The sequence below is a fragment of the Bos javanicus genome, chromosome 3 (genome assembly GCF_032452875.1).
Source record: "Bos javanicus breed banteng chromosome 3, ARS-OSU_banteng_1.0, whole genome shotgun sequence".
NCBI lineage: Eukaryota > Metazoa > Chordata > Mammalia > Artiodactyla > Bovidae > Bos > Bos javanicus.
This window is the reverse complement of record NC_083870.1, coordinates 91899625-91911157: the sequence shown is the minus strand read 5'-3', so window position 1 is coordinate 91911157 and position 11533 is coordinate 91899625. Positions and strand designations below refer to the sequence as shown.

General features: G+C 49.4%; 2 non-coding genes across 2 annotated transcripts; both read left to right on the top strand.

Annotated features, from left to right (window-relative positions):
* Positions 1 to 213: 213 nt before the first annotated feature.
* On the top strand, positions 214 to 285 carry TRNAP-AGG (transfer RNA proline (anticodon AGG)). Its single transcript has one exon. It is a non-coding gene; the product is annotated as a tRNA-Pro (tRNA).
* A 4915-nt stretch (positions 286 to 5200) lies between these two features.
* On the top strand, positions 5201 to 5307 carry LOC133245398 (U6 spliceosomal RNA). Its single transcript, XR_009735663.1, has one exon. It is a non-coding gene; the product is annotated as a U6 spliceosomal RNA (small nuclear RNA).
* Positions 5308 to 11533: the final 6226 nt, after the last annotated feature.

The following is an 11533-nucleotide window of genomic DNA, read 5'->3' as shown; positions in this document are numbered from 1 at the left end:
CTCCAGCCTGAGAGTTGGGGGGCCAGGGATCTGGACCCAGCTTGACCTTGCTTTCCTAAAGACCTGGAGGTTTTCTTCCCCTGCATAGAAGGAGGCCTTCCTTCTTTCTGCCCTGCCCCAGGGAGTCTGGAAGGTCAGGCAAGGGTGAGTGACAAGAACAGATTAGATCTGCCAGAGGAACGTGAATTTTCCTTCTATCCCAGATAGATTAGTGGCTTGTTGGTCTAGGGGTATGATTCTCGCTTAGGGTGAGAGAGGTCCTGGGTTCAAATCCCAGACGAGCCCTACTTTGGACTTCCCTGGTGGCTCAGATGGTTAAGCATCTGCATACAATGCAGGAGACATGGGTTCAACCCCTGGGTCGGGAAGATCCCCTGGAGAAGGAAATGGCACCCCACTCCAGTACTCTTGCCTGGAAAATCCCATGGACAGAGGAGCCTGGTAGGACAGTCTGTTGGGTTGCAAAGAGTTGGATACGACTGAGCGACTTCACTTTCAGATAGAAGTGAAGATAGATGGATAGAACTGATAGAACTGGCATGCTGACCTGGGCTGCTGCAGGCCACTTCTGAGTCCACAGGGGAGGGACTGGTCACTGCCTGGCCCAGAGGGTGTTCTGTGGTTCCCGGTGTGGGAAAACAGAGACTGTCCCTATTTCAGAGACCCTGGAGTTTAAATCAGTCCAAGAGCCAACTGCCATGTGCATGGGGAATGGGGAATTGGGGCAGAAGTGTACAGAGAAATCCAGCAGGGGCCTTGATTACTTGAGTGAGTGTGTGTGTGTCTGTGTGTGTGTAAGAGTGATTAGAAGGATGCCCAGGTGGGCAGATCCAGGGAATCTGGGACCTAAGGAGAAGGTCGGGAGGGAGTTTGGTTCAGGTATCCTCAGGTCATGGGGGCTCCAGGAGTCCCTGAAGAGCAGCTGCCCAGGAAGGAATTGGATGTAGAAGTCTAGGACTCTGGACCAAACATGAAGCTGTGAGCATCTTTTCCTGCTTAAGGCAAAGAGAGAAGGGGGTGGAGGCAGACTTTTGGGGACCACAGACTTTAGGGCTGGTGGGGGAAGAGAAATTGGTTAAGTGTTGTGGGACAGAATGACAAGAGGTGGGGAGGGACCAGGAAGCCAATAGAAGGGTCACTTAGAGGAGAAAGGGGTGGTCATCTGTGCCTGGAGATGGAGGCCCATAAAGACAGCAAGGCGCTGCCAGACTTGCCAGTAAGAGTAAGGGTGATGTTGGAGACAGTCTAGAACTTAGCTCTTACCATCGACTAGGCTTTCCACATACAAACAGCCTTTGTTTTGTTGCCAAAATCTTGGCTGTCTGTGCACCAATTTCAAACAGAAATACGGAGACAGTTATGGGGGAGAAGGAAAAAGTGGCTTTATTACTTTGCCAGGCAAAGGAGAAACACAGCAGGCAAGCTGCTCAAGAAGTGTGCCCCACTCTCTGATGACCAGGGAGAGGTTACCTAGTCAGGCAGGAGTATGTGATAAGGATCAGGGCAGTAACGGTCTTCATTCCTTCTTCTGCAGTTTCTAAAGGGAGGGGTTGCTGGCAAGATTAGGGCGTTTGCAGGGTCTCAGGTGATCTAGTCTCTTATCTTGATGAGCCTCTATGGTCCCTTTAATCTTGCCTCAGGTAGTTATGTTGCTGTTCCTCTCTTGATCAGCAACTGTTCTACCAGTTGGAACCAAGAGGTCATGGAGCCTGGAGTTTGGCCTATAAGAAATGACAGACAAAGAGACCTCAGTGCCCAGGTACCCCACAGGGCCCTGCTTGGCGTCCGCTTTAGAACTGTGTGCTTATTTAGTCTTTGTGACATTCTTGTGGGGAAGTATAACTCCTGCATCTCAGATAAGGAAGTGGGAGTCGGTCAGCAGCAGAGCTGAGGTATAAGCCTGGGTCTTTCCACCCAGCAGGCTGTGTGTTGTCCATCCCTGGAAAGGATGCTGGTGGATTCTGAGGCACTCAGCATAGCAGCCTCTCTCAGCTCTGTGGCCTCTGCAGGCTGCCTTTGAGGAAGAGGGTCTTTATTCAGCTCTGGCTTTTGGCAGGAGGAAGACTTCTGGGTTGGTCTCCAGGCCACAGGACCCCATTGCCCATGACACTCCTCATGAGACAGAAAACTGATGTTGGTACTGAGCCCCACTCTGTGCCCAGTACCATGCTAGCTCTGGGGACCCATCAGCCCCCTGTGACATATGGTAGGAGAGGAGAACATGGGGGCTGTCAGGGGCTCCAGCATCTCTTAGGTGGAGCCACTGTTCTAGAGCTGATGCTGCGGGAGTGTGGGGTTACAGCCTGTAAGATGGGCTAATAGCATGGCCTCCGAGGTGGGACCTGATGGATCCCCGATGAGCACAGGGGAACTGGGAACCCCAGCCTCCTGGGCAGGCCATGTGACTTTCAGGGGAGACGTGGAGGACTTAGAGAGCCATGTGGGACCAGGGCTAGGAAAGGCTGTTCTAGATGAGGGGGCAGTGTGTGTGGAGGGAGCAGAGCATGTGGGAGAAGGGCTTGCCCAGGAGGGCAGCTGTGCAGTGGGGCTGGACCCTGCCAGGTGGGAGACAGGGATGCTCAGGGGAGAAGGCTGGGGAGGCTAGCAGGGCTGGGTCACCCTGATAAAGAGCTTGACTCCAACCAGGAGGGCATAGGGAGCCTTCGTCTGTGGGATAAGCAGGAGAGGGACATGCTCAGCTTCGCATTTTGGAGAATGATTCTGGAAGCTGTTATTGAGGAATGGCTGGAGGAGGCCCCCCTCCACACCTCTTATCCCCCCATTCCCTGTCACAGAGCCACATGACCTCCCAGGCCATTCCACTCAGAACAACCACAGGTCCACCTAGACCCAGCTTCTCTTTCCTGGGTTACTTCAATTACCCACACCCTTACTTGAAAACTGTCTTTTCCGTGCCAAGTCAAAAGACACAACCAAGCCAAAGATCCAGAGGAGGATTTATTACTTTCCCAAAGCAACGTCTCCAGGAACAGCAAAATAGGAGCAGTTGTACATGTGTGTTTATGAAGGGGCTTGAGCAGAGGAGAATTCCCCATAGAATTGAGGCAAAAGATGATGGAGTCCAAGTTTTAGTTGACTGAAATCATGAAGCTCAGGAAAGGTCAACATCCCATCCTCCGCCTGGGTGGAAGCCTTAGTTCTGGCAGAACTCCCTGTCAGATTGTTTACACATACCCCTTGAGGAAGAACTAGGACTCTGTTTTATCTGAACTATTGTTTCTTGAGGGCTTTCCCTTAGTTCTTACACTCCCTTACTTCCCGTAAGATTGTTGATTACTGAGACCTGTTCAAGGGCAAGCACTGTGGCCACTTTATTTAAGGAAGTATAAAGTATGAAGTGAAAGTCGCTAGTCCTGTCTGAGTCTATATAGTCCATGGAATTCTCCAGGCCAGAATACTGGTACAGATTCCCTTCTCCAGGGGATCTTCCCAACCCAGGGCTCGAACCCAGGTCTCTCATATTGCAGGTGAGCCACCAAGGAAGCCCAAGAACATTGGAGTGGGTAGCCTATCCTTTCTTCAGCAGATCTTCCTCACTCAGGAATGGAAGAGGGGTCTCCTGCTTTGCAGGTGGATTCTTTACCAGCTGAGCTACCAGGGAAGCCCATTTTATTTTAAGTAGCAAGGCAACCAACATACTCAGTTCTCAAGCTTCTGCCCCCACCCCGCCAAAATCAACTGATGTTCACAACTGTCATTGTACATTTATAATAAACCACTGAAAATACTTAGTTTCAAAGAGAAAAGTGGTTACTGAGTCCTAAGAATGCAGCATTGAAATGATTTCCTGTACTTAGTAGCCTCATTTCTGTGAAAATTGCCTGCTGTTGTTTCATATCCTTGACCTTTGTGGATTCACATTATCCTGCAATCCCTTTCTAGAGTGACTGTGCAGGAGGCAGGATCTATAACTAAAGGACATCCATTTCACTTTTACCGAGTACCTATTCTGTGCCATTTACTGTGTTAGATGTCGAGGACAGAGACACCAATGTGCCACAGCTGCTGCCCTAATTGGATCATGCTGCTGCTAAGTCACTTCAGTCGTGTCTGACTCTGTGTGACCCCATAGACGGCAGCCCACCAGGCTCCGCCATCCCTGGGATTCTCCAGGCAAGAACACTGGAGTGGGTTGCCATTTCCTTCTCCAATGCATGAAAGTGAAAAGTGAAAGTGAAGTCGCTCAGTCATGTCCGACCCTCAGCGACCCCATGGACTGCAGCCCACCAGTCTCCTCCGTCCATGGGATTTTCCAGGCAAGAGTACTGGAGTGGGGTGGCACTGCCTTCTCCTAATTGGATCATACATTGTTTTTAAAACCCCAAACCAGGAAAATAGTAATATATACATACTCCAGATTTTGAAAAAAAATCAAAGCTAGTAAAAAAGAAAAGAAAAAAAAATAATATTTTCCTTCTAAGAAAGTTATTATTAAAGTTGTGATGTATATTGTTATACATTTTTTCTATGCATACATAAAAAACAAACTTCAAAAAGAATTGTCTTGTGATATTGCTCTGTACCACATCCCAACATTTATTGTATTTGTTAGGTTTTAAAGTAGTATTATCTGGCCTGTGGAATATTTATATTTGTCTGTTTAAAAAAACGGTTGGGTTTCCTCTGCTTGTGGGGGACAGCATGTCTAAATGCATAGGCTCTGGGCGCCTGTCCTCCCTTCTAGCCCTGACACTCACTAGCTGTGTGACCTGGGGCAGTCACTTCACCTTTCGGTCCCTCAGTTTCCTCACTTATTACCTTGTAGGGTTGTCATGAGGGTTAAATGACAAAACACATGTAAATCATTTGTGACAGTACCTGGTACCTACCAAATGCTTGATAAAGATGATGTGTTGTTGTTCATGTATGTATATAATTTATAAAGCATGAGTTTGTAATCTGCTTTTCCCTCACATACATAATATGAGCATTTCCCCATATGATTGCAATTTTCCCTTTTAATAGATGCATAAAATCTCAATCAATGGCTGTTTCCCTAGTTTATGGAACCATTACCTTCCATGTTGGATACCTGGATTGTTTACAGTCTTTTACTAATAAGCAAATGCTCCAATGAGCCTCTCTGGCCATATTCCTGATGATGTTCTAGGCCTGATTCTCAGAAGTAGAATTGCACATTTTTAAGGCTTCTGGAATCTGCTGTTAAGATTTCATTCCCATGCTCGCTTCGGCAGCACATATACTAAAATTGGAACGATACAGAGAAGATTAGCATGGCCCCTGCGCAAGGATGACATGCAAATTCGTGAAGTGTTCCATATTAAAAAAAAAAAAAAAAGATTTCATTCCCTAAGATTTACATCAGTGTGGAGCTGCATGGTTGGGTGGGGTTTCCACTGGGAGAGAGGAAAGAGCAAGTGGCATTCCAGATAACCGGCAGGATGACCCAAGGCTCAGAAGGAGGGAGCACAGGACATCCTAGGGGAACTGGGGGAAGGCTGTTAAGTCATGAGGTTTGAGTGAGCCTGTGGTGGGGCAATAAGGCTGCAGGGTGGAAAAAGCCATCTTTGATTCACTGGTGATGGCAGGCTGTGGTGTAGCATGAATCAGGAAAAGGTTAACGGAAGTAGGGAACCCAGCGAAGAAGCTCTTGTTAGAAGCCAGACAAGGGACTTCCCTGGTGGTCCAGTGGTTGCGAATCCACCTCCCAGTGCAGGGGACAGAGGTTTGATTCCTGGTGTGGGTACTAAACTCCCACATGCCGTGGGGCAAGTACACCTGCGTGCCACAACTAGAGAAAGCCCACATGCTGCAAAGTAAAAGAAAAAAAAAAAAACAGTGAGAGAAGAGGAGATCTGAATTAGGTGTGAGGAAAGGGGAGGATCTGTGCATATTTTCATCAAAGAATCTTTTGGACCTGGAAACTGACACCACGTGGAGGAAGGAGGAGAGGGAGGGAGGAGTCAGAGGCTTTGCTGGAAGGTTTCAGCCTGTCTCTTGGAGAATCAGGGACCACTGATAGAAATAAGAAAGCTGGGAGGAGGAACGGGTTTTGTGGGAAGAAGATTCAAGTACGACGTGATGAGTCACGTCAGGTATGTAGATGATGAACCAGTTGGGGCGGGAAGCCCAGGGATGGGGCTATGTTAGTCTCAGCCCAGGGTGTCCGCAGATCCACTCCTGGCTCTTCCCTGGCCCTGCACTGAGTTCAACCCTGCCCCCTTGTCTGCCTTCCAGCTGCGTCAAGCAATGGGAAGCACTGGCCGGATGGAGTAAGAGGTTGGGAGAGGCAGTGTATTTTGTCATCTCTTTTCCTCTGCTTCAGGGAATGTGTCTAGCAATGAATGGCTCCTACTCCCACTCTGGTATCCCTGCCTTCCGCCCATTTGGCTCCTCACTATCATCATGAAACTGTTTTCTTTTTTTACGCTTTTTTTTGGCTGCAAGGCATGCAAGATTCGCTTCTGACCAGGAATTGAACCTGTGTCCCCTGCAATGGAAGCGTCTTAACCACTGGACTGCCAGGGAAGTCCCTGTTTCCTCTGTTTCAAACGAGGCTTCCCTGCTGGCTTAGATGGTAAAAAATCTGTTTGCAATGCAGGAGACCCGGGTCAATCCCTGGGTTGGGGAGAAATACTCAGTGTGGTTTCTTGCTTTCCACCTTGGACCCTGACTTATTCAGGAGCCATGTGCATGGATACCATAATTGAAGCGAGGAGTATAGACAAGATCCCAAGTGAGAGAGGGGAGACCCAAGCCCAGAATCCCAGGGGACACAGATGTAAGGAGGTTTTTTTTTTTGTTTGTTTGTTTTTTTTAAGAGGGGGTAGGGAATGGGGACACAGAAAACAACACAAGAGAAAAAGAATCTGGGGCAGGGAGAGAACCAGCAGAGTGAAGTGCTCCAGAGATCAAGGAAGGAGGATTCCTAAGTTTGAGCATCATAAAGCAGATGCTCTAGGGAAGGCAGAGAATGAAGATCGAGGACAAGACTTTCAACTCAGCCATGTCATCAGAGGCAGAACCCCAGTGGAGAGGAGGTGGCAGAGAACAGATTAAGTGTTAAAGAACAGGGCAAGAGTGAGGTTTGGGAGGACAAAGTGAGAGTAAAACATTTCTTCAGGAAATACTTACTGAAGTATTGAAATACTTGCCAAGTATATTTGGTACCACGTATGGGCCAGGCCTCAGGTACCTGGTGTGCAAAGATACATAAGATGTGGTCTCTGTTCTTAAAGCATTCTCAGTGCAGAGAGGGAAACAAGTTTCCAGAGATTTGTAGCACACTATAATACAGTTCTGATCTATGCTGCAAGAGCAGAGAGAAAGTCCTGAGCTGTGGGGAGGGGCCCAAGGAGGACTTCCTAGAGAAGGTACCACTGGTTTTTGACAGATAAGTAGGAGTCATGCAGATGGAATGGGGATGAAAGGGAGGAAGAAAGCACCCTGGATGGAAGCAACAGCCTGAGAAAAGGCAAAAAGGTAAGAAACGTTACTGTGAGTTTGGGGGAACCACTGTGTCGCTAAAGCAGAAACTGTGTAGGAGATGAGACTGGGAAATGATTCCAGTGGAATAATGAGCCAGATATGTCAATGGGAGCCAGAGGCAGTGGGAGATTCACTCTGATGTGCTAAAACAGAATAATAGACACCCTGGAATCCCACATGCAGTGACAATATTTTCAAGAATGAGGATAAAATAGTTTTTTTGTAAACAAGATCTGAGTATCACTAATAAATTATTTTCTAAAAATGTTATTTGTTCATTTTATTTTTGGCTGCGCTGGGTCTTCGTTGCTGCACTAGGATTTCTCTAGTTGCAGCGAGTGGGGGCTATTCTGTTGCAGCGCACAGGCGGCTCTTCTCTCGTCACTGAGCAGGGGCTCCACGGGCTTCAGGAGTTGCAGCTCCGGGGCTCAGCAGGTGTTCTTCCCAGGCTCTAGAGTGCAGGCTCAGTAGCTGGTGTGCAGAGGTTTAGTTGCTCCACAGCATGCAGGATATTCCTGGACCAAGGATCGAACCCAAGTCCCCTGTATTGGCAGGCAGACTCTCAACAACAGGAAGCCCCATCACTAATAAATTCTTATTGAGGAATTTATGAAGGCTATTCTTCAGGCAGAAGGAAATTGATCCCAGATGGAAGGTCTGTGATTGAATTTAAAAAATGATCACTATTGAATCAAACTTGGGTCCACTCGCCCCCTTGTGTGCAGTAAAGCCAATCTCCTGACACTGGGTTGCGGTGAAGGAAAGTGCAGCATCTATTACCCGGCACCGAGCAAGGACTTTAGGCAGTTGGTGCTTAAAAGACCCAAACTCCCCAATGGCTTTAGGGAAAGGATTTTAAACACAGGGTTAGGGAGGGAGGGAATGAGGGAGGTTGTGGGGTGTGTGATCAGCTGGTAGACTCTTCTGATAGGTTGATGGTGAGGTAGTTGGGTTCCAAGTGGACTGGGGTCTACACACTTGTGGACAGCACACAGTTAACTTCTTCCACCTGGTGGAGCTTTCATTCTCTGCAAAACAGCTAAAAGGACATGGCTCAGGATATTATTATAGCCCTTGAGGAGGAACAAAAGGTCCATGACTTTGTTTAATGGCTAAACTTATTTTGTCTTGTTTGACTGTTTTCCTTTGCTTCTGCCTTTTCTCACTTCTCTGATTAAATTTATTCTTTGGAACTTGAGGAAGGCCTAGGAGGCTAAAGTTTTCCTATAAACAAGAGCCAAGTGGAGGCAAAGGAGGAGGTGGTTCTGTCCTGGGAAAGCCCCATAGTGTCCTGCTCAGTTACTTGATCAGATAAAATATTCATTTGTGAGACAGTTAAATCAAAACAAAAACTGATTGCATGAAACAATGATATCTAATGTTGTTGTTGCTGAGTTGATACGTCATGTCTGACTCTTTAGAAAGAAAGAAAAGAAAGTGAAGTCGCTCAGTCCTGTCTGATTCTTTGCGACCCCATGGACTGTAAGCTACCAGACTCCTCCATCCATGGGATTTTCCAGGCAAGAGTACTGGAATGGGTTGCCATATCCTCCTCCAGGGGATCTTCCAAACCCAGGGATTGAACCCAGGTCTGCCGCATTGCAGGCAGACGTTTTACCATCTGAGCCACGAGGGAAGCCCGTCTGACTCTTTGGGACCCCATAAACTGCATCGTATCAGGCTCCTTCATCCTTCACTATATCCCTGAGTTTTCTCAATTCATGTCCATTGAGTCGGAGGTGCTAACTCACCATCTCATCCTCTATCGTCCCCTTCTCCTCTTGCCTTCAATTGTTCCCAGCATCAGATCTCAGATGAGTCGGCTCCACCGATCAGGTGGCCAAAGTATTGCCACGGCCCAGGTTCAGTCCCTGGTTGGGAACTGAAATCCCACGAGCTGCATGGCACTGCCAAAATAAAGTAAAAAGGGGGTAGTGCTAGTGCCATCCACAGAGGGTTGTCACGAGGCTTGGTGGAAGTCTGGCACGGGAAACTCTTCAGAAGCGTGCCTGCCCATAGCAAGTCCCCTTTGGAGGAGGAAGCAGGTTTAGTGAGGGCGGGTGGTGTTCCCAAAGTCACTCACAGGTGTGAGGGGAAGCTGGGGCTGGGCCTCAGTGACCGGGCACTGCGCTGTCCAGGCTGCCCCTGTGTGACCTGAAGTCCGCTTTAGGACTGCAGGGAGGGTCTCCTTGGGCCCTTTGGGGAAGGAGGGCAATAATGGGGGCTGGGCAAACTGGCTGTGCCAGGAAGAAGATCCGCCTGGACAGGCAAGTGGAGGCCAGGTGGTGGGAAGGGACACGGCTTCAGTTCTGTCTCAACTCCCTGTCTGCTCCCTGCCCCTGGGAACTCACCTGTCTTTGGAGCTGCCCCTGGGCTGGGTATTTACATCCAGGCGGTCTCTGGTCTTGGCCTCTTGACACAGTGGTCTTACTGGCCCCTTGAACAGGTGAGGATGCTGAGGACAGAGGGGTTTGGTGTCCACGGGCACACAGACAGGAATGATTGTCAGAATGAGAATTTGAACCCGGGCAGGTGTGGCCTCTTTTACATCTTGAGTCTCTCCCATTGATTCTGATGCCCCTTTTGCAGATGAAGAAGCAAAGGCTCTGAGAGGAGATGCGCAATGGCTTGAGATGCAAATCCAGGTGTGAATGACCACTGTCAAAGCACTTTACAAGCTTGAAAGTGCTGGAAACACACGACGGTTCACCATTTGATATTAATAAGAAAAAGGTGCTTAGGAAGGGTTTACCATACGCCCAGTACTGTTCTTCTGATGACCCCATGAGGGGGCAGCTGTGACTACTGATCCCATTTTACAGATGAGGACACTGAGGCACAAGGGTTCACTCAGGCAAGGGTTACGGGTCTACACCTTTCCCTGCGAGTCCCCACCTCTGAGTGTGCGTGTCCTCAGCTGCTGTCTTCTGTGTGCCCAGCCAGTCTCCCTGGCCACGTAGGGGTGCCTCCCACCCTGCTGGGCTGAGCACAGGGCCTGGCACCCAGTAAGCCTGCTGAGAAGAGGTGGGCCCCAGAGGGACCAAATCTGTCATCTTCCCTCTCTCCCAGGAAGTACATCGTGTCCTGTAAGCAGGCGGAGATGCCCCTCTCTGTCCCCTGGGATCCTAGCAACCAGGTAAGGCCTTCTGCTCTGTGCGGACAGCTTTCAGACCTGTCGGGGACCCGCAACCCTCCCTTCTTGGAGGAGGCCCAAAGGGGACAGGATACTCTGCCTCAAGGCCAGCCTGGTGAGCCAGGGGCTTTCCCGTGTCCCCCTGCTTGGCAGGAGCGAGCTGAGGTCCCAAGGGGAGGAGGAGTCTGGCCCAGCCGGGCCTCCCTTCCCAAAGCCCGGGGCTCCTTTCTTCACGTGCAGCTTCCTCTCCACACATCAGAGTGGCCCTGGCACGAGCCCCCGAGGAAGGGGAGGGTGAGGCTGCTCTGTGTCTGGGCAGGTGTACCTGAGCTACAACAACGTCTCCTCCCTGAAGATGCTCGTGGCCAAGGACAACTGGGTGCTGTCCTCGGAGAGCAACTAGGTAGCGGACCCACCCTCCCAGCTTTCCTTTCTCCTTTGAGCAGCCAGAGGTGTTGACCGTGAGCCGTGAAACCCTCTCGAACCACTCAGGTCAGAGGGGGGCTTCCCTAAAAGGCCCTGTGAGAGCCGTGAAACCACCCCAGTTATAGCAGCACGCCCGCCCCCTCAAGGCCTGGCGCGGCTCGGCTGGGGGCTGGGGGTGAGGGTGGCTGAGGAGGGGCTTGAGCTCTGCCACTTCTGCCTGTGTCCTGGGATGGGTCACCTCCCCACAGTGACATCAGTGGCTGGATGGACACCTGGCTCTGAGGATCCATTCTGGTTTCGCATTAGATACTGCTTCTTTATCTTTTTATTATTAAAAAGAAAATGTTCGATATTTTTAAAAATTGAGGCATAATTTACATACAGTAAAACTTCCCCTTTTTAGTGTGTAATCCTGCTAGTGTGGAAAACACATGAAGTTACATCATCGCGACAGTAATCAAGATACGGAGCATTTCCATAACACCTCCGATTTTTCTGTCTCCT